Genomic DNA, 20,882 nt, shown 5'->3' with positions numbered 1-20,882 from the left:
ACAGATATCTCTTCAAGATAGTGATTTCACTTCCTTCAGATATATTCCCAAAAGTGGAATTGCTGGATTGTATGGTGGTTCCTTTAAATATTTTAAAACTAGTTGCCAGGCATTAGAAATCAGGAGATTTTACATAAAAATCTGATGTTCATCTTCCCTTGAAAAAAGTGAAAAGAATTGGAAATGCAGGGTCAACATTGCCATGTGGTAGTCATAAGCAAGCACTGAGTAGTGTTTATGTCCTTGAGCTAGGTCATATGTCCCACTGTCTCCCATTTCCTATTGCATTATATATATTCAGTGTATTCACTTATTTGTGTTACTTCCTGACCTCCATAAGCATTTGAGTTTGTGCCATTGGTTCTCTAACTTTAGTATGTGTAAGAACCACTGATGGAAAAGAAAACTCTTGAGCACTTTCCCTAGAGATTCTGATTCAGGTCTCTGTCTCTGTGTGTTTCAGAAGCAGCACCACAGATATGTATATAACAGATACTACGGCCCACACTTCAACAGGCATTGCTTTAGGCTATTATACATAATTGAGACAGGAGGGAAAGGGGCAGGACACTAATGTTAGATAATGAAGAAGAGGCGCAGCTGTTTGGATGCGATAACGAACACTTGGAACCAGCTGAAACCAGGGTAGCTTTGAGAACAGTCCGGTCTTTGACCTCTGGCTCATTATACTTTCATTGTAATAGTAAAAAATCACTCCCCCTTACACCTGACAGTTCCTAGGGGGACCATAAATGGCCAAAAAGTAGGCAGCGGCCCAATTCTTGGAAAATCCCCACCCTACCCCGAAATAGCAAGAATATTCTTGCCACTCATTAGCCTATGAAATTACTTAACCCATTAGAACCTACAACCCCATGTTCTGGGGTCGCTCTCACTTTCTGAGAAGGTCTGCATTCTGCCTATGGAACGTGTATCTCTCTAACTAAACTTGTTTTCCCTTTACCCTGGCTCGTCTTGAATTCTCTCCTGCGCAAAACTAAGAATCCTCACTTGGCGGTCTGTCCTAAGGATTCCTGCGGGTCCTGGAATGTGACGTTTCCCTCTCCCGCAACACAATTATCATCCTACCACCTTAAGGTTAAAACATCGATTTCCAATCTACAGACCACCAACAAGTTTAATAAATAGGAAATCACTTGCCTTACCTGTGGGTTGTCCTTCAATCAACGATTGTTAACCTGGAGTTGTTACGGACCCTTTCCAGTCGGGCTCGAACAAGGGTCCTCTTGCTCAGTGTCACTGGAGCCAAGAGAATGCAACTGAGTTTGGCTCAGAAGCAAAGGAAAGCTTTCTTCTTTGACCAAAGATGAAAACGTGCGAGCTCCGACTCTAGAGCGCAGGCTCTCCTCACAGCCCGCGGGCTTCTCATGGGGAGGGGCGGGGAGGGGGCGGAGTTCGCCTGCATCCGGCACAGCTGTGCCGCTCACGCACCAAATCGCAGAGCGGCGCTCAGCGTCTCTGCACACGGCCCGCCGCCGCCGCCGCCATCTTGAATTGAGTGTCTTCCGCAGCGCTTCTGCGCTCTGCTCGCCAAGCTGAGGTGTCCGACGCAGTGGTTCTGTCCCGGGAACCCTAATCTGACGTGTTAGGTCCAAGGCCTCTGCACGAGGCCCCCTGTGGGCAAGTGAAACTAGACGAAGCACAAAAGAGAAGGTTAGACCTTATCACCTGGATTCCATCTCGTTTCCCCCCGGGGCCCTGTTGGGCTTTTCTGGTGAAAGGATATCCTTAAAGCAGTTCCACATTTTGTATATGGGCATTTGGCAAACACTGGATTTTGTTTGAGGGCGACAACGTGCCCGGCTAAAAATCTACATTTCTCGGCACCTCCTGCAGCCAGCAGTTCTGACCAGCAGGATGTAAGCAGAAGTTACTGGATGAAGCGTCTGGGAAAATCCTGTAAGACTCAGCTAGACTCTTACTCAGAGTGACTCAAATGGCAGAAGTTTTTGCCCTTTATCCTTCTCCTTTCCTTGCCTGAAGCGCAGACTCAGTTTTGGACGTGGAGCGTCCACCTTGCTAAAGACGGCTGCACAGAAAAGGGGAAGGACCTCAGATCTGCTTGTGTTGCTGGATTGCTATCATGGATTGCTTAACTCCGGGAAAAAAAAATCCCCTGCTTGGCTTAAGGTACCAGTCTTGTTTTCTTTTTCTTTTTTTTTCATAGCCCAATTCTATCTTAACTGATACAATGCATAAAACCATTTTTCCTCTGTCCTCTTTTATCCTATTTTCAAAGGGGTCCATAATCCTCACTATAAAGAGAGACTTATTTTCTAGCCTTTATTCATTAGGCCATCAAATTGGAATTCACAAAACAGGTTAATCATGGTACTGTGGCTTTTAGTTTTTTTTTTTAACAGTTTATTTGAGAAGAGAAGAAATGAGACTTCAACATGCATTTATTCCAGTGTCTGAAGTACCAAAACAGCAGGGAGACTTCCTCACAGTGCTACAGGAAATACTAATGATTTACTGTATTATATCACACTTTGTGTTTTTCAAGACACTTTCAGACTGATAAAAACGTGAACCTGTGCCTTAGTGACAATATTCAAGTGAATTGTGCTGCCTAACAATAGTTCATACTTAGAAAATTCACTGGTCAATATGTTCTACTAGAGCGAAAGTCAAACTGTTTCGTAGTCTTAAGGTTAGAAGGGGCAATAACAGTCATCTACTGTCTAGATTGCTGACTTGCTGTAAAATTTGGTTGCAACCAAATGTACTTTTGACCAAAAGGATCAAGAGTCAAGACCAGGGTTAGTGAAAGTTTAAATATCGTGGGGCTTGGGGAGGGGTGCAAGGAGCAGAGCAGTTCAGAGAACACAGGAATCCTGAGTGGATGAATCCAAAATGAAAAGGAGAGGACATTTGTCAGGAAGACAGCCAAATCCCTGCCTCAGTTGCCTTGGTGAAGATGAAAGTGGAACGACAGGGAGCTTTCAGCACCAGCTGGGAAGTTTGCCTTCTCTTTATCCTGTTCGTTTCTGCTTAGTCTCTGAGGGGCACTGCCTCACCTTCTTAGAATAACCAGATGGCTCTAAGCTCTGGCTGGGGGCAGTGGTCACCTGGGAGGGCTCTTACAGTCAGAGAGTACGTGACAGCTCCCATTCTGGCCATGCTGTTGGGCCGACTTTCTTGTGATTGTTTCCTTGTTAGTTACATAGGTGCTGAAGAATTACAGTGTTTCAGAACAGTACAGCTATAAGGGACTTTTTACATTCTGTACATTAGAAGGCATTTTGTGAATAAAAGGTTATGTCATGAAGTAACTTAGCTATTATCATAGCTAAACAAGTTTCTTAGTATGGGACTTCTCACAGCTTTCAGTATGTTTAATACACATTGTGAATCTCCAAGAGAGGGGGGATATAGTATGCAGGGATTCTCAAAATTGCTTGATCATGGACCTTATTATTTACAAATTATTTCATGGGGCTGGTGCACCATAGAACACACTTTGGGAATGCTGATCTGGCAGAACTCATTTAATATACACTGTAGTCAGTATCAAGTCATTTTGACTTTGTATGAAATAATGTGAAAATTTTAGCTTTAACCACCAGCACATGGATTTCTCTTAGAGTGCACTCAGATTCTTTGGGGATGGAAAGTAAGACCCTCAAGAACACTGGGGTCAGTAGGATCTTAGGAGACAACTAAATAAAAATGGTTAAGTTGTTCGGCATGACAAAGCAAGGGGGATCTGTTTTTCTCTTGAGAGGTAAAGAGACTCAGGGGAGAAAGGGAGCCGTGAGACGTATAAGGAAGACAACCAGATGAGGTGAAGGGCCACCAAAATTTCCCAGAAGTGGCTACTAAAAGACAGTAAGCTGCCTATTATGTACTTTGAAATTATTCCTGATGCTGTAATTTAAACCTCCTCTGTCATTCTCAAATCTTCAGGCAATTTTTCCTTATCCACAAGTGTTGTGTAAAGGAATCTTTGGTAGAAATCACTGAAAAATCTAGATTTCATATCTGAGTCAAGGCAGTGAAGAATGGCAATAGCAGAAATTAAGCATGGAGAAGACTATGAGAATATAAGAACCCTGGGAATTTGCAGACCTATCTGGGGCATAAAATTGGGAGTTTGGGTAAATCTTATCTGGAACTCAGTGGGCACAGGGAATCTTAGCTGACAGTCTAAATATATATGCACACACATTACCACCACCCAGTCCAGGGGAAATGGTGACCAGGGGTAAGATGCATTGCTGCCAGGAGTAATAAAACCATAAATTAAAACAAATAATCTGTAATAGAGACTGACTAGCTGGTCACCAAAACCATTTCTTCTTTGTCCTGTACACCACCTCAACTACATTTTCTAGTTTGCCTTGCAGTTAGGTGTGACCTAACTCAGACCATATGAATGAGTTCTCGCCAATGGAATGTAAGCTGACAGGTATGTGCCACGTCCAGACCTTGCCCTTAGAAAACTTTCTTATGAAATTCTACATGCTCTTTCCCCTTTGACTAATTTGATATAACCAAGGGCTGTGACACTGAACACTGCATGTAGAAGATGGAAAAACCACAAAGAAGAAAAAGCCAGAGCCTTCAAATCACCAGTTAGAGGAACACTGCACACAAATCAGGACAGCCATGTGAACTTGACCTGAACAAGTGTGATGGATATTGGTTGCCTCTCACCTCCAAATTCACGTTTCTGTATCACTCTATGAAAATGGATTTGGGCCCCTTATCTATTTTTCCATTGCCACCAACCATTGAGGCTTTGCAAGTAGATGGTGGAGAGACATTGAATGAGGAAGGGGCCATGCTTTCTGGTTCCAATGTGTGCTCATTCAGCAGGCTCCTGTGCACTTGCAGCTTCTCCATCTTCTGTCTCCTTCTGGTGCATGATGGTCAGCAGCACCCAGCCGCCGGCATCTTCCCCTGGTGCTTTTAGAGTGGAATGATTCTGGGGAGACATCTCCCCATGAATAGCTTTTTCCGGCACCCTAGATGGAAGATTTCTGCAGAGTTCTGCTGACACCGTACCATAGTGACTTCTCTGCCATTCAGTGAGGCATGACCATGCCATCTCCAGTGAGGCCAAGGTCTCAGTCATAGGAGAAAGAGCCTCTTCTTTGGGTGCCCTTTCTCAGTCCTAAAATCAGTGGCTGCTCCTTGTGTCTGCTATTCGTATATTCTTTAGTGTTCTTTTTACTTCTTATTAGACAATCTCTTGTTACTCCAATCCTCTGTTATAGTTAATAATTCTTTATATTAAGCTTTCCATGTTCACATCACCATGAGGTTTTTCTCTCCTGATTAGATCTAGACTGCTGCAGTAAGAAACTAAGATTTGAGTCATTATGCAATTTGGGGTTTAGTTATTATTGTTTCTAGTGTCGCCTTAACTAGTACATCAAATATTTAACAAAGATGATCTTTAAAAGCACTTATTCTAAAGCATTTTAGAGGTATTTGTTTAAAACCTTCTTCTGTGGTACGCAGGCCTCTCACTGCTGTGGCCCCTCCCGTTGCGGAGCACAGGCTCCGGATGCGCAGGCTCAGCGGCCATGGCTCGCGCACCCAGCCGCTCCGCGGCATGTGGGATCTTCCCGGACTGGGGCACGAACCGGTGTCCCCTGCATCGGCAGGCGGACTGTCAACCACTGCGCCACCAGGGAAGCCCCCATTTTCTCTTTTTTTAAGGGAAAAAGGATTGTTAACACATTTATTCAGAGCCAGTACTCATTATCATTATCACTTCTTTTAGTAGTCGCACATCTTTTTGAATAACTACAGAAATACCTTTACTTAATGCCTTCAGAGTTTTAGACTAAGTAAGAAAGAATTATATTTTGGGGGGTACATTCAATACTGAGATCACTATTTTTGATAAGTATTCCATCTTAGGTTTATTCACAGAGTTTGCAAATTCTTTGGATAAATATGGAATATTTAGAGGTAGATGTTTAATTTATTTTGCCTCATTCTTATATGAAATATGATTGAATATTTTTGCCTCAAGGGGAATATTTCACATTTTATTTCCTCTACATATCAAATAACAATGATTCTATAGTAATAGATTATAGTAATAAATATATCTACTTGAATTTTCTTACTCTAATACTAGTGACTACTATAATTTCTCTTTATCACAACAGTTTTCACAGAACTATCAAATATTTTGTGACATAAGATTAAAACCTCGATATTAAACCCATAATATATTTTTAAAATTTAGGCCTATATGAGTATATTTCCAAGCCAAAAAGTCATATAAATTAACTCAAATGGCTCTGAGTATACAATATAATTTTATTCCTAAGCTATGTAAGTAATTTTTGTACTATGAAGTGGGAATATTGATATTTAGGAACCAATAATGCATGGGCATATTATACATTTAAATGTGCTTTTACGAAAAACTGATTTAAATTTAGGAAGTTGATCATATGACTTGTATTGAAATTCTTATATTATCAGTATGGTTTTAACATTTCCATGAATCATTTATGTAACTTCATAATAGAAACAGAAGTTTCTAATTTTGATTAGAGAATTTCAGAGATTATAAATAAGTGCAATGGACCAATTAAGAAATTAAACTAATAAAACTATAGTCAATCAGGCTTTTATTTAATATCATAAGTTGTGTACTACCTGATATTAAATGGTATAGAAATCTGTATTTACTAGATTTATTAAAATGGATATAACTAAGATTTCTAACAAACCTGAATATGATCTATAATTTATCAGCCCATTTGCCCGAAGCAGTAGTCTCCATATTATTATTATAATTTAAAATTTTGGTTTCTGCTCTGTTAGATTCTTTTTTAAAAAATTAATTAATTAATTTTTGGCTGCATTGGGTTTTCGTTGCTGCGCGCGGGCTTTTCTCTAGTTGTGGCGAGCGGGGGCTACTCTTTGTTGTGGTGCGCAGGCTTCTCATTGTGGTGGCTTCGCTTGTGGAGCACGGGCTCTAGGCTCACGGGCTTCAGTAGTTGTGGCTTGTGGGCTCTAGAGCGCAGGCTCAGTAGTTGTGGCACCCAGGCTTAGCTGCTCTGAAGCATGCGGGATCTTCCCGGACCAGGGCTTGAACCCGTGTCTCCTGCATTGACAGGCGGATTCTTAACCACTGCGCCACCAGGGAAGCCCTCCATATTTTGGTGGCTTACTCTTTCATTCAAAATTTGAGTTTGCACCCGCATGTATGCACTTACTAAAAACATATATTTTGTATAAATATACCAATTATTAGTTAATGTCTCAAACAACAGCATATTCTTAGATTCATGTTCATCTTCAAGTATAGTGGACAAAAATTTGTATTCTAAGCAGTATTTTTTATAGTTTTTGAGACTGGCATACTTCTTGTCAGATCTGATTAAATATTTGTTTACTTTTTTATGTCTTATGTTACTGATGACCTCATAACTCATGCTGGAATTGGGAAGTTTCCGCTCCATCATTTTCTTGTTTCTGTCTTGTGCTTGCATTGTTAGTGTCATCGTCAATCTGCGGTTTCTTTTTATTGCCACTCAGTCATGTTGTGCGAGTAGTTTAATATAATCCAGGCATTCAGACACTTATTTGGGTGCATATAAATTGCATCCACTGAAGGAGTGAAGGAGCTGCTGTGACTCCTGGGTGTTGTGGAATTCTCCTGCCGGGTATCTAGCATACTGAACTGACTCATAACCGCCTGTGTACAGGCCAAGCAAGGACCCTCCCTCCCCTGCTCACCTCCTCTCCCCTTTCCTCTGTTTCCTCCCACCCCCTCTCCTCCCCTTTTCCTCTCTTCTCATTTCTTTTCTCTTTATTAAAGTGCCTAACCGTTTAATTTGATGGAAACTTCAAGTAGATGATGAGTATTAAGACAGCATTTTTTTCCATTAAAAAATTAAATTGTGGTAAAATACACATAACATAAAAATTACCATCTTGAACATTTTAGTATATGTTTTAGTGGCATTAAGTACATTCACGTGTGTAACCATCACCACCATCTGTCTCCAGAACCGTTTTCATCTTGCAAAAGAGTCCATTCCCACTAACCTCAGCCCCTGGCCACCACCATACTACTTTGTAATCTATGAATTTGACTACTCTAGATACCTTCTATAAGTGAAATCATACAGTATTTGTATTTGTCTGTTTTATTTCACTTAGCATAATGTCCTTGAGAATCATCCATGTTGTAGCATCTGTCACAATTTTCTTCCTTTTTAAGGCCAAATAATATTATATTGCATGTGTATATCACATTTGTTTATCTATCGTCATCATCCATCAGTGGACACTTGGGTTGCTTCTACATTTTGGCCATCGTGAAAAATGGTGCTATGAAAATAGTTGTATAAATATTTCTTTGAGTCTGTTTTCAGTTCTTTTGGGTATATACCCAGAAGTAGAATTGCTGGATGATATGGTAATTCTATTTTTAACTTTTTTATGAACTAAAACAGCATATTCCAATTCATCTAGTTAATGTAGGGTTCATCTGGGTCAGTAAATTATCGCTAATGCCTTTAGGAAAAATTCGAAAGATTTGAAGTAAACAGCTATCTAATTGCGAAACTTAAGGTGAAAGGCACTTTTCTGTACCTTCTCCAGAATAGTACATTATCAATTTCACATTCTAATGGTGCTTCTCTCAGAAGGACTCTTTTCATTGCACTATAGTGTTAATTCACTAAGGTATAAACATATGAATAGAATTGAAGTTTTCTACTTATTTCTTTGTCAACAACACCTTGTCAACCCACTCTTTAACTGCTAAATCTGGGACATTTAAACTTTGTCCATTCATCTTGAGACTCATTCTCACCCAAGAGCATGGAACCAATGCTATTACTAGTTAGGTGTACATCAAATAACACCTGCTTAGTAGTTGGCTCAGTACCAAGACTTTATTCATGGCCATTTTATTCATATTACCTGTCTATAAGACCACCAGAGTGGGTATCAGTTTTAGATTATTCAAACTCACAAAACAGAATAGGCTTATTCAGCACAAAGCTCATAATTTTAAGAAAGTATAGAGTACAGGGAGCACAGAATCATGCATAAAATAGCATCATGGAGGCTGCAGATTCCCAGTTGCAGCTTCACTATCCTAGTTACCATGTAGGATGTGTTTTGGTCATTAGGGATGACAACTGGTGTGTGTTTGGGTTGCATCAACACAGGACAGCTTCAGGGTCTTGGATCTTTTCAACTTAAATACTTTGTCAGTTCTCTAGCACCCAGAGGGATGTGGATTTAGCTTTCATTCATAGCTTAGCTGTGGTCCATAATTTACCAAGCTATACAATAAACAGTCCTGACAACCAGGTTCAATATGCTCAGGGACATCTGTTTCCAATGGATACATTGCTGCAGTTGGTATTGAAAAAAGTTTGATTAAGGGTCAAGCTTTACCTAAGTGTGCTTGTGGCTGGGAGGGAGGATACGCCAGTGGTTAACCCATTCCTTCCTGGGTAATATCCCAAAGAGATGGACTTGCCTTTTTTCTGTGACAAAATTTCTTTCCCATACTGTAATTCCAGTCACTTTACTCTGATTTGTGTTCATGCATTTACAACCTAAATTCAGTTCCTAGAAAAGTGGAACTATGTTTGTTTTCACCAATTTTCCCAAGACTTGTATTCTGGTCACTGAGCTTCAGACTTGCATTAAGGGCTCTATGTCTTCTGACCTTACAATTGTATCTACCTTACTACCTGCCCTCAGTAAATCCATGCTTGTTCTAGGAGAACCTTGGTCAAAGTCTCCTTTCTAGATTGAATTCCCCTAACATTCACCATAGTCTGTTTGAGGGAAGTCATCCCTGCTCTGGCACACATGCATGGTGGCATTCCCATAGCCATTCCTCCTTTCTTCCTTGCTGGTAAAACCCAGTTTTATTTGTGTGTCTACTTTTCCTCCTATGTCTCAAAGTTATAAGTAATTCTATTCCTCATGATGATGGTTGGTTCAACTGTGCATGTGAACCCTTTCTGGATAATGAGAATGAAACTGGGAAATGTTTTTCTACTGACATCTAATCTAAGGATAAGCTGATAGGTATGATATCATTTAACCCTCACACTACCACCAGTTAGATCCTGTTAGCAGCCTCTTTTATACATGGAGATACTGAGGTTCAAGAAGTTAAATAATCTTACCACTCAAAAAATGTTTGTTAAAGTGAATTGCACAGATAATCTCCATGGAATAATTAATATACTAAAAATAAAGCAAATCTGACATTACATTAGGAAACTTAAAGACATTTTTAAAAATTAATTAATTATTAGTTTTTAGCTGTGTTGGGTCTTCGTTTCTGTGCGAGGGCTTTCTCTAGTTGCGGCAAGCAGGGGCCACTCTTCATCGCGGTGCGCGGGCCTCTCACTATCGCAGCCTCTCTTGTTGAGGAGCACAGGCTCCAGACGTGCAGTCTCAGTAGTTGTGGCTTACGGGCCTAGTTGCTCCGTGGCATGTGGGGTCTTCCCAGACCAGGGCTCAAACCCGTGTCCCCTTCATTGGCAGGCAAATTCTCAAGCATTGCGCCACCAGGGGAGCCCTAAAGACATTTTTATAAGATCTATTCTCAAGTTACGTGAAGCTGCACATTAATACATGTCAGATTCCTGGAATAATATCAGGTGGTGAGTTTACCTTTTCAATTATTGAACCCTATGCATACCACGTTCTCTTTCAGAGCAGGGACCATTTTCTATACCCAATTCCTAGCACACATAATTGAATGTCTGCCCTCAATAAGTATTGATTAACTGAATAAAAGAATATATTTTAGGGCTTCCCCGGTGGCGCAGTGGTTGGGAGTCTGCCGATGCGGGGGACGCGGGTTCGTGCCCTGGTCCGGGAGGATCCCGTGTGCTGCAGAGCGGCTGGGCCCGTGAGCCGTGGCCGCTGGACCTGTGCGTCCGGAGCCTGTGCTCCGCGGCCGGAGAGGCCACAACAGTGAGAGGCCCGTGTACAGCAAAAACAAACAAACAAACAAACAAAAAGAATATATTTTAAATGTTTGGTTTTGCTTATTTCTACATACATCAGGCTGTTGTGCAGTTGAGTTCTTAAGCAAGATACAAAAAATATAATGAAACAAAATATTTAATCATTAAATAAAACTGGTCGGCATTAAGGAAATAAGAATAGTAAATTAGCATCACCACTATGGAAAACAGTATGGAAGTTCCTCAAAAAATTAAAAATAGAACTACCATAAGATCCAGAAATCTATTTCTAGTTATTTATCCAAAGAAAATGAAAACACTAACTCGAAGCGATATAGGTACCCCCATGTTCACCTCAGTATTGTTTACAATAGCCAAGATATGGAAACAACCTAAGTGTACATTGATCGATGAATGGATAAAGAAATTATGGTGTATATATATTACAGTGGAATGTTATTCCACCATAAAAAGAATGGAATCTTGCCATTTGCAACAATATCGATGGACCTCTAGGGCATTATGCTATGTGAAATAAATCAGACAGAGAAAGACAGATACCATATTATCTGTCTTATATGTAGGATCTTAAAAACAAGCAAACAAACAAACAAAAAAAAAAAACAAGCAAACAAAAAATCAAGCTTACAGATATGGAGGACAGAGTGGTAGTTGCCAGAGGTAGGAGGTTGGGAGTGGGAGAAATGGGTGAAGGGGGTCAAAAGGTAAAAAGAAAAAAAAGACTGGTCTTATTTATATAAAGCTCTTTTCTGCTCCTGAGAGAAATTTATGTTAGTAAATAATACTTGGATTACTATTTTAGTTTATATTGTCATAGATTGAATTTCTTTTGATTCTTCCTCCAATTCTCATCTTCCCTAATCAAATGTTGCCAAGGTTAGGAAGGAGAAATACTAACATTTGTGTGCCAGATATTTCCTAAATTTTAAATGTAATATATAAATACAAAAATTTATGTCAATATTATTAGCACCCATTTTATAGCCTTGGAATTTGATAAACCAAGCACAAATGTGTTTACAATAATGTTTACTTTCCATTATTCTAGCTACATCATAAATTATAATTTCTCATTATGCTTGGAAAAGAACTATCAAATTTACTAATGTCCTGTAACACTTGTAAAGATTTTAGAATTGAGGTTATGCTTTAAATTTCTCTTTTTATAATTCTTTTCCCCAAACATTAGCAAAAATTGAATCTTAGTATAAATATCTATTTTTATACCTTACCAGTTATATAATATATACATAGATTGCATTTTTAAAATCAACATAATAAATTGGCATGACTTTAATATTTTGTTAACTTAGAATATTCCCTAATATTGAATTCTTTTTTTTTTTTTTTTTTTTTGCGGTACGCGGGTCTCTCACTGTTGTGGCCTCTCCTGTTGCGGAGCACAGGCTCTGGACGCGCAGGCTCAGCGGCTATGGCTCACGGGCCCAGCCGCTCCGCGGCATGTGGGATCCTCCCAGACCGGGGCACGAACCCATGTCCCCTGCATCAGCAGGCGGACTTTCAACCACTGCGCCACCAGGGAAGCCCTGAATTCATTTTTTAAATTGACTTTTTTCCTTACAGTTTTGGTAATGCTAAGAGGTAAGCTTCAATTGAATGAATTTCTTTACATTTTAAGAATGGATAGACAATGAATATTCTATTAAATTGCGTGGGTCATCAAATTGAGGTTTTTTTGGGTTTTTTTGTTTGTTTGTTTTTTGTATAGACATATTGGCAGTGGGAGGACTCACAAAGCAGTTTTCAAAAGAAATTATATTCTGGGAGATTTCCAGTGAATTTGCCAATTGAGAAACTGCTTGTTATGTTACGAAACTGTTGTTTGTACTCATTAAAAGAATCTTGAATTATATCAAAAATTATTTAAAGTAAACCGAGATAAAAATCTAAATCCAATGCAAATAGGGAAGTTATTGGCTTTCTGTTCCAGCTTATGACAGCCTGCCTGCATGTGTACAGTCAATGAGTTATATCCTACTTTGCAGCTTGCACATTATAGGGACATAGCCTACTGGTCCCTCTGAAAGAGAAGCAGCCTTGATAGCATCAGGTGCCTAATTCCAAACTGAACCGTCCCTCTACCTATCTTTCTCTTACTTTATATCCTTCAGCAAAACATTGTCTCTGGAAGTAAAACTGAGATTTGTCTTATGTTTGGTCAACTTATCCATCTGGGGAACTGAGACGTGTTCATGCAATTATATGCAGTATTGTGAATACCAGAATCTCCTTACACAAGTCTCTTGCATTAATTTAATAATAAAACAACCCTCAAGTGAATTGATTTCTATTGAGCTAGCCTTGAATTACACACAAGCATATAAACGGTTGCCTGGCAGATGTGATTTCAGGAACCTGGGGAAAACCATTTTCCCAGAAAAACAACACTACAGTTACAAAGATGCAACCACCTGTTCTCTGATATTTGTAATGTTTGGAAAGTACATATGGATATAGATTCAACAATTAGATAATTAGATATCTCTGAGAGTAATAAGCTGCTTTAATTTACACTAAATACCAATGGCAGATATTAGATTTCTTTCGGCAAGTTGCTATGGGGAAGGAGACAATATGGGGTACCTCTCAGGAAAGTGGGACCATACAGAAGGAAAGGAATGCAGAAAAGGGCTTTGGGGAGTCAATATAAATTTAAAACTTTGACTAAGAATCATACAAAAATTTGCATATTTCCAGAATTTTAAAACATGTTGACATTCTGTCATGTTTATTTCAGATATTTTTTCAAATGATGAAAATTAAAGTTGAAATCCCATTGTTTCCCTTCTAGTGTATGGGCTTCCTCTTCTCTCTGGAGGCGATCCTTGTGATGTTACTGTGTATCCAGTTCATATTTTAATGTTTTCATTACACATATATGTGTCTGAAACAAATATGTAGTCATTGTTGTATTTATTTTTTTAAATTTACGTAAGCGGTTTCACATACTGATGTGTTTTTCTACAACTTGCTTTTTTCACCCAACATATTTTGAACTGTATCCATTTTACTGCTGCGTTATGTTAATTTGCTTCAATGCATCACAAGGTATTTATTTATCCCCTTCCCATAAAATTTAGATTACTTACAAATCTTCACTATTGGCAAGTATTGCTGCAGTGAATATTCACGATCATGGCTCTGTATGCTCTTGTGGGAAAGCCTCTGTAGGGATTTGCTAGGTAATAGGGTATGCCCAACAGCCACTTTTCTAGACACTGGTAAAGTTGCTCTTCCTGGCAGTTGTGAATGTTTTTTTGAGGGCTGCCAACTTAAATATACAAACATAAAAATGTTTTGTTTTGTTTTTCTTCAAATCAGTGCTCACAACTATGCTCCTTTGAATCCCCTCATGGAATTCCTTTTTTAATAATACAAGTTTTCCAACTTCTTTATTATAATAAGTTTATTCAAATTTTTGGCTTATTCTTAAGGTCAAATTTAGTAATTTTATCTTTTGCTAGGAAATCATCCTCATCAAGAAGTTTATACACTTATAGAGTTAATATACAATATTTTTCTTTTTTATTGAAATATAGTTGATAGTACACTATTTTGTTTAATGTGTACTACATAATGATGTGACATTTGCATACATTATGGAATGATCAACATGGTAAGTCTACTGACCATCTGTCCCCTCACAAACTTATTACAGTGTAATTGACCATATTCCTTATGCTGTATATTCATTCTTGTGACTTATTATATGCACCTTAATCCCCTATAACTATTCACCCACCCAGTCATGCCTCACCTTCTAGCAACCACCCATTTGTTCCCTGTATCTATGATGTGTTTTTGTTTTGTTTTGTTTGTTTTTGCTCTTTAGATTCCACATGTAAGTGAGATCATGTGGTATTTGTCTCTGTCTGACTTATTTTACATAGCTTAATACACTCTAGATCCATTCATGTTGTCCCAAATGACAAGATTTCACTTTTTAATGGTTGAGTGTTATACTATTTTGTGTGTCTGTGTACACATACATACATATATGTGTCTGTATCTATCTATCTATCTATCTCACAGCTTCTTTATCCGTATGTCTGTTGATAGACACTTAGGTTGCTTCCATATCTTGGCTATTATAAATAATGCTGCAGTGAACATGGAGTGCATATATCTTTTCAAATTAATGTTTTTGTTTTCTTCTGATAAATACCAGGAAGTGAAATTACTGAACCATATAGCAGTTCTATTTTTAACTTTTTGAGGAAACTCCATATTGTTTTCCATAATGTTTGCACCAATTTACAATCCCACCAATAGTGCAAGAGGGTCCCTTTTTCTCCACATCCTTGCCAACAAGGATGTCTTTTTGATGATAGACATTCAGACAGGTATGAGGTGGTATCTTACTGTGGTCTTAATCTGCATTTTCCTGATGATTAGTGATGTCGAGCATCTTTTAATGTGTCGGTTGGCTGTCTGTATGTCTTTCTTGGAAAAGTGTTTTGGATATTAACCCGATTAAATATATCTTTTACACATATCTTCTCCCATTCAGTAGGTTGCCTTTTGGTTTTGTAAATGGTTTCCTGCACTATGCAAAGGCTTTTTGGTTTGACTAGGTCCCATTTGTTTATTTTTGTTTTCGTTTCCCTTGCCTGAAAACACAGATCCAAAAAAACGTTGCTAATACCAATGTCAAAGAGTATACTGCCCATATTTTTATCTAGGAGTTTTATGGTTTCAGGTCTCACATTTAAGTCATTAATTCATTTTGAGTTTCTTTTTGTATATGGCGTGAAAAAGTCATCCAGTTTAGTTCTTTTGCATGTAGCTGTCCAGCTTTCCAAACACCATTTATTGAAGAGGCATTCTTTTCCCCATTATATTCTTGCCTCCTTTGTCATAGATTAATTGACCATATGAAGTGTGGTGTCATTTCTGGATTCTATTCTATTCCATTGATCTATGTGTCTGTTTTTGTGCCAGTATCATACTGCTTTGATTATTATAGCTTTATAGTATGGTTTGAACCAGGGAGCTTGATACTTGCAGCTTTGTTCTTCTTTCTCAAGATTGTTTTGGCTATTTGGGGTCTTTTGTGTTTCCATACAAATTTTAGAATTATTTATTTTAGTTCTGTGAAAAATGCCATTGCTATTTTGATTGAGATTGTGCTGAATATGTAGATTGCCTTGGTAGCATGGTCATTTTTAATAATATTCTTCCAATCTATGAGCATGGTATATCTTTTCATTTGTTTATGTTGTCTATAATTTCCTTCATCAATGTCTTTAGTTTTCTGAGTAGAAGTCTTTTACCTCCTTCATTAAATCTATTTGTAGGTATTTTATCAGTTTTGATGCAACTGTAAATGAGATTGTTTTCTTATTCTTTCTGACAGTTCATTATTAGTATACAGAAATGAAACAGATTTTTGTATAATAATTTTGAATCCTGCAACTTTACTGAATTCATTGATGAGTTCTAATAGATTTTTTGTTGTTGGCATCTTTAGGATTTTCATATCATCTGCAAACAGCAACAGTTTTACCTCTTCCTTTCCAATTTAGATACTTTTTATTCTTCTTGTTTGATTGCTGTGGCTAGTACTTCCAACACTCTGTTGAATAAAAGCGGTGAGAATAGGCATCCTTGTCTTGTTCCTGATCTTAGAGGAAATGTTTTGGCTATTCACCATTGAGAATGTTAGCTGTGGGCTTATCATATTAGACCTTTATTACACTGAAGTGTATATTTCCTCTCTACCTACTTTGTTGAGAATTTTTATCAAAAATGAATAGAATTAAAAGCTTTCTTCACGTCTATTGAGATGATAATATGACTTTTATTCTTTAATTTGTTAATGTGGTGTATCACATTGATTAATTTGTGGATATTGAACAATCTTTGTATCTCTAGGATAAATGCCACTTGATCATAGTGTATGATCCTTTTATTGTGTTGCTGAATTCAGGTTGCTAATATTTTATTGAGGATTTTTTCATCTGTGTTCATCAGCCATATTTGCCTGTAATTTTCTTTTTTTGTGTGATATCTTTGTCTGGTTTTGGTATCAGTGTGATATTGGCCCTGTAGAATAAGTTTGGATGTGTTCCTTCTTCTTCAATTTTTTGGAGTAGTTTGAGGATAGATGTTAACTTTTCTATAAATGTTTAGTGGAATTCGCTTGTGAAACTCTCTGTTCCTGGACTTTTGTTTTTTGGGAATTTTTAAATTACTGATTCAGTTTCATTACTGGTAATCCATCTGTTCATATTTTCTATTTCTTCCTGATTCAGTCTTGGGAGACTGTACATTTCTAAGAATTTGTTCATTTCTTCCTGGTTGTACATTTTATTGGCTTATAGTTGTTTGAAGTAATCTCATATGATCCTTTTTATTTCTGTGGTGTAAGTTGTAACATCTTTTTTATTTCTGATTTTATTGATCTGAGCCCTCTTTTGTTCTTGATGATCCTGGCTAAAGGTTTATCAGTTTTGTTTATCTTTTCAAAGAACAAGCTCTTAGTTTTGTTGATCTTTTCTATTGTTTTCTTAGTCTGTATTTCATTTATTTCTTCTCTGGTCTTTATGATTTCTCTCCTTCTACTAACTTAGGGTTTTGTTTGTTCTTCATTTCTAATTCCTTTAGGTATAAGTTCAGGTTGTTTATGTGAGATTTTTCTTGTTTTCTGAGGTAGGCTTGTATCACTGTAAACTCCTCAAGTCCCTTAGAACTGCTTTTGCTGCATCCTGTAGATTTTGAATCATTGTGTTTAGATTTTCATTTGTCTCCAGGTATTTTTTGATTTCTTCAGTGATCCATTAGCTATTTAGTAGCATATTTTTTAGCCTCCATATGTTCATGAGTGCTGTAGTTTTTCTTGTAGTTGATTTCTAGTCTCATAGCATTGTCAGAAAAGATGCTTGATATGATTTCAGTTTTCTTAAATTAACTGAGATTTGTTTTGTGTTCTAGCATGTGATCTATCCTGGAGAATGTTCCACATGCTTTTGTATGGAATGTTCTATGTATATATCTATTAAGTCCATCTGCTCTAATGTGTCATTTAATGACAGTGTTTCGTTATTGATTTTCTGTCTGGGTGATCTGTCCATTGATGTAAGTGGGGTGTTAAAGTCCCCCTACTATTACTGTGTTACTGTCAATTTACGTTACTGTCAATTTATGTTCCTTTATATATGTTAATATTTGCTTTATGTATTTAAGTGCTCCTATGTTGGGTGCCTATGTATTTACAATTGTTACATCTTCTTGAGTTGATCCCTCTATCATATGTAATGTCCTTCTTTGTCTCTTATTATAATCTTTGTTTTAAAGTCTATTTTGTTTGATGTAAATATTGCTATTCCAGCTTTCTTTTGATTTCCATTTGCGTAGAATACATTTTTCCATGCCCTCATTTTCAGTCTCTGTTTATCTTTAGATTTGAAGTGAATCTTGTAGGTAACATATCTGTGGATTTTGTTTTTTTAATCCTTTCATTTATTCTGTGTGTTTTGATTGGAGCATTTAGTCCATATATATTTAAGTATTGATATGTATGTACTTATTGCCATTTTAATTGATTTAGGGTTGTTTTTGTAGTTTGTTCTGGTTCCTTTCTTCTTCTTTTGTTCTATTCCCTCATGATTTGATGACTATCTTTAGTGTTATATTTGGATTCTTTTCTCTTTTTAGTGTGTGTATCTATTACAGATTTTTGTTTGTGGTTACCATGAGGTTTATAAATAGCAATCTATATATAGGTGTGCTTATTTTAAGTTGCTGATTACTTAATTTCCCTGCATGTTTATTCCATTCTCCCATGATTACTGTTTTTGACATCATATTTTACATTTTTGTTTTGTGTATCTCTTAACTACTTATGGCAGATATAAATGATTTTACTAATTTTATCTTAACTTTTCCACTAGCTTTGTACATGGTTGATTTACCACCTTAACTGTGTATTTGCTTTTACCAATGAGATTTTTTTCTTTCATAATTTTCATGTTTATAGTTCTGGCCTTTTGTTTTTCACTTTGAGAAGTCCCTTGAACATCTCTTGTGAAGCTCATTTGGTGGTTCTGAATCTTTTCGCTTTTGCTTGTCTCTAAAACCTACAACCAAGAATACTCTACCCAGCAAGGCTTTCATTCAGATTTGATAGCAAGATCAAAAGTTTTAGAGACAAGCAAAAGACAAAAGCAGTAAAATCATTTACCTTCAAAACTTATCTCTGCACTATTTCTTTCTGGGACTCCAATTACAGTGATATTGGAATTTTCACTGTGTGCTCTATATACATATGGCTTGTACCTTCTTTTTCTGTAATAATTCTTAAATAACTCTCTGATGCTTTAGTATGTTGTATTTATTCACTCTTATGTTCATCCTTAGTCTTCATTTATGAAATAATTTTTGGTTCATTTCTAATTCTTCCCAGAGTCTGTCACCTCTCTTTTCAAATTTTTCCTTTCTCTAATCACTTTGTTTTTGACTTTAAAAAAATTCTAATCTATATTTTTCTTTTATAATTTTGATAATTTAAAAAAAATTTCTTTATTCTCATTTTGAAATATTAGGCTATAAGTTTACTTATAGTTTTCATCTGTTTTGTGGGTATGTATGTAGAAACATCATTCTGTTCCTTATTCTTTTTTTTCATCAAAACTGCTTTGCCTTGATTCGTTTATATTGCTTATCTTTCATCTACTTTTAGAAGGAAGAGTAGTCAACATAGCATTTATAGCTCTGTTCTGCTAGAGCAGGGGTTGGCAAAAGCTTTATATAAAGGGTCACATAGTAAATATGTTATGCTCTGCTGGCTACATAAAGCCTTTGTCTCCTCCTCCTCCTCCTTCTTCTTCTTCCCACTCTTACCTTGTGGGACCATAGAAAAGACAGTCCACAGGATACATTCACCCACTGGGCTATAGTTTTCTGACCCCTTGTTAAAATATTTCTTCTGTCATTTTTGCAAAGTGATTAAAATATGCCCTCATATTTTCAGAGCTCTACCTCCTTTGTGTCCCTCCTACAGTTGTATGGATCTCTTTCTTTGTCCATATTTCCCTGTCTTGTTTCTTTGTCCATTTTTACCTGTCCTGTTCAATATGTATTCTACTAAAAGCAATTTTTCTATAGTGTAGGGTTTTCTATTGAAAAGAAATTTTGATTTGTCAGTATTAAGCGTTTATAAGGCCCAGACTGTTTCGGCACCATTATAGTACAGTCCATTGTAGTTTCCTTCACTCGCTGTGAATTTAAAAAGTTTCCACTGTAACTCTTAGATTGGTCCCTTGCACTTCCTAGAGGGTACTTATTCATGATTTTAGGGCTTCCCTGCTCAGGGCTAACAGAAGCCTATGTGCTTTCTCTCCACTTCTTCCCACATAAATGCTGATACCACATGAATTTCGGTGGTTTTTATCACCTCCCTATACTTTGTGGATATCTTGTCATCTAGTTTTATTATATACATTATCTGTGGGTCTTTGTTTTTGCTTTCTTAATTGTTCTCTCTGTTTTTATGAGGGGTCTTGGGAGATTCACAAACCAAGCCTGTGCAGCCAAAATCTTCCACAATGCCTCCTCTCTGACTTGCTTTTTCAATAAAAAATCTGGCTTCTGTGTGAAGAAGAGACAATAAGGAGAACAATAGGAGGTATTGCAATAACACTGACAAGAGAGGATGGTGGCATAGAATATGGTAATTGTGGTGGAGGTAGTGAGAAGTACTCAAATTTTGGAATCTCTTTTGGTGCTCCTATTATTACTTTTTAATTCAGGGTTACTTTGTGTCCTCCAGCAGTTCTGTTTCATTGGGAACTTGTTCAGTGATTCTTTTGGCTGATGGCCTCTTTTAGATGTAATTTTTCTTTGTTGGCTTGCAACAGCTCAGGTCTTGTTGTGCGGATATTTTAAACTGTG

General features: G+C 37.4%; 1 long non-coding RNA gene across 1 annotated transcript in view; it reads left to right on the top strand.

Annotated features, from left to right (window-relative positions):
* The first annotated feature begins 1,460 nt into the window (after positions 1-1,460).
* Positions 1,461-20,882, top strand: part of LOC307187006 — a 316,216-nt gene continuing 296,794 nt past the window's right edge. The window contains exon 1 of the long non-coding RNA XR_013828525.1: positions 1,461-2,151. This is a non-coding gene — a long non-coding RNA (uncharacterized lncRNA). The remainder of the gene's footprint in view (positions 2,152-20,882) is intronic.

Source organism: Stenella coeruleoalba (genome assembly GCF_951394435.1).
Source record: "Stenella coeruleoalba genome assembly, chromosome: 5".
Lineage (NCBI taxonomy): Eukaryota > Metazoa > Chordata > Mammalia > Artiodactyla > Delphinidae > Stenella > Stenella coeruleoalba.
The sequence above is the reverse complement of the archived record's forward strand: the minus strand, read 5'-3'. Positions and strand labels throughout refer to the sequence as shown.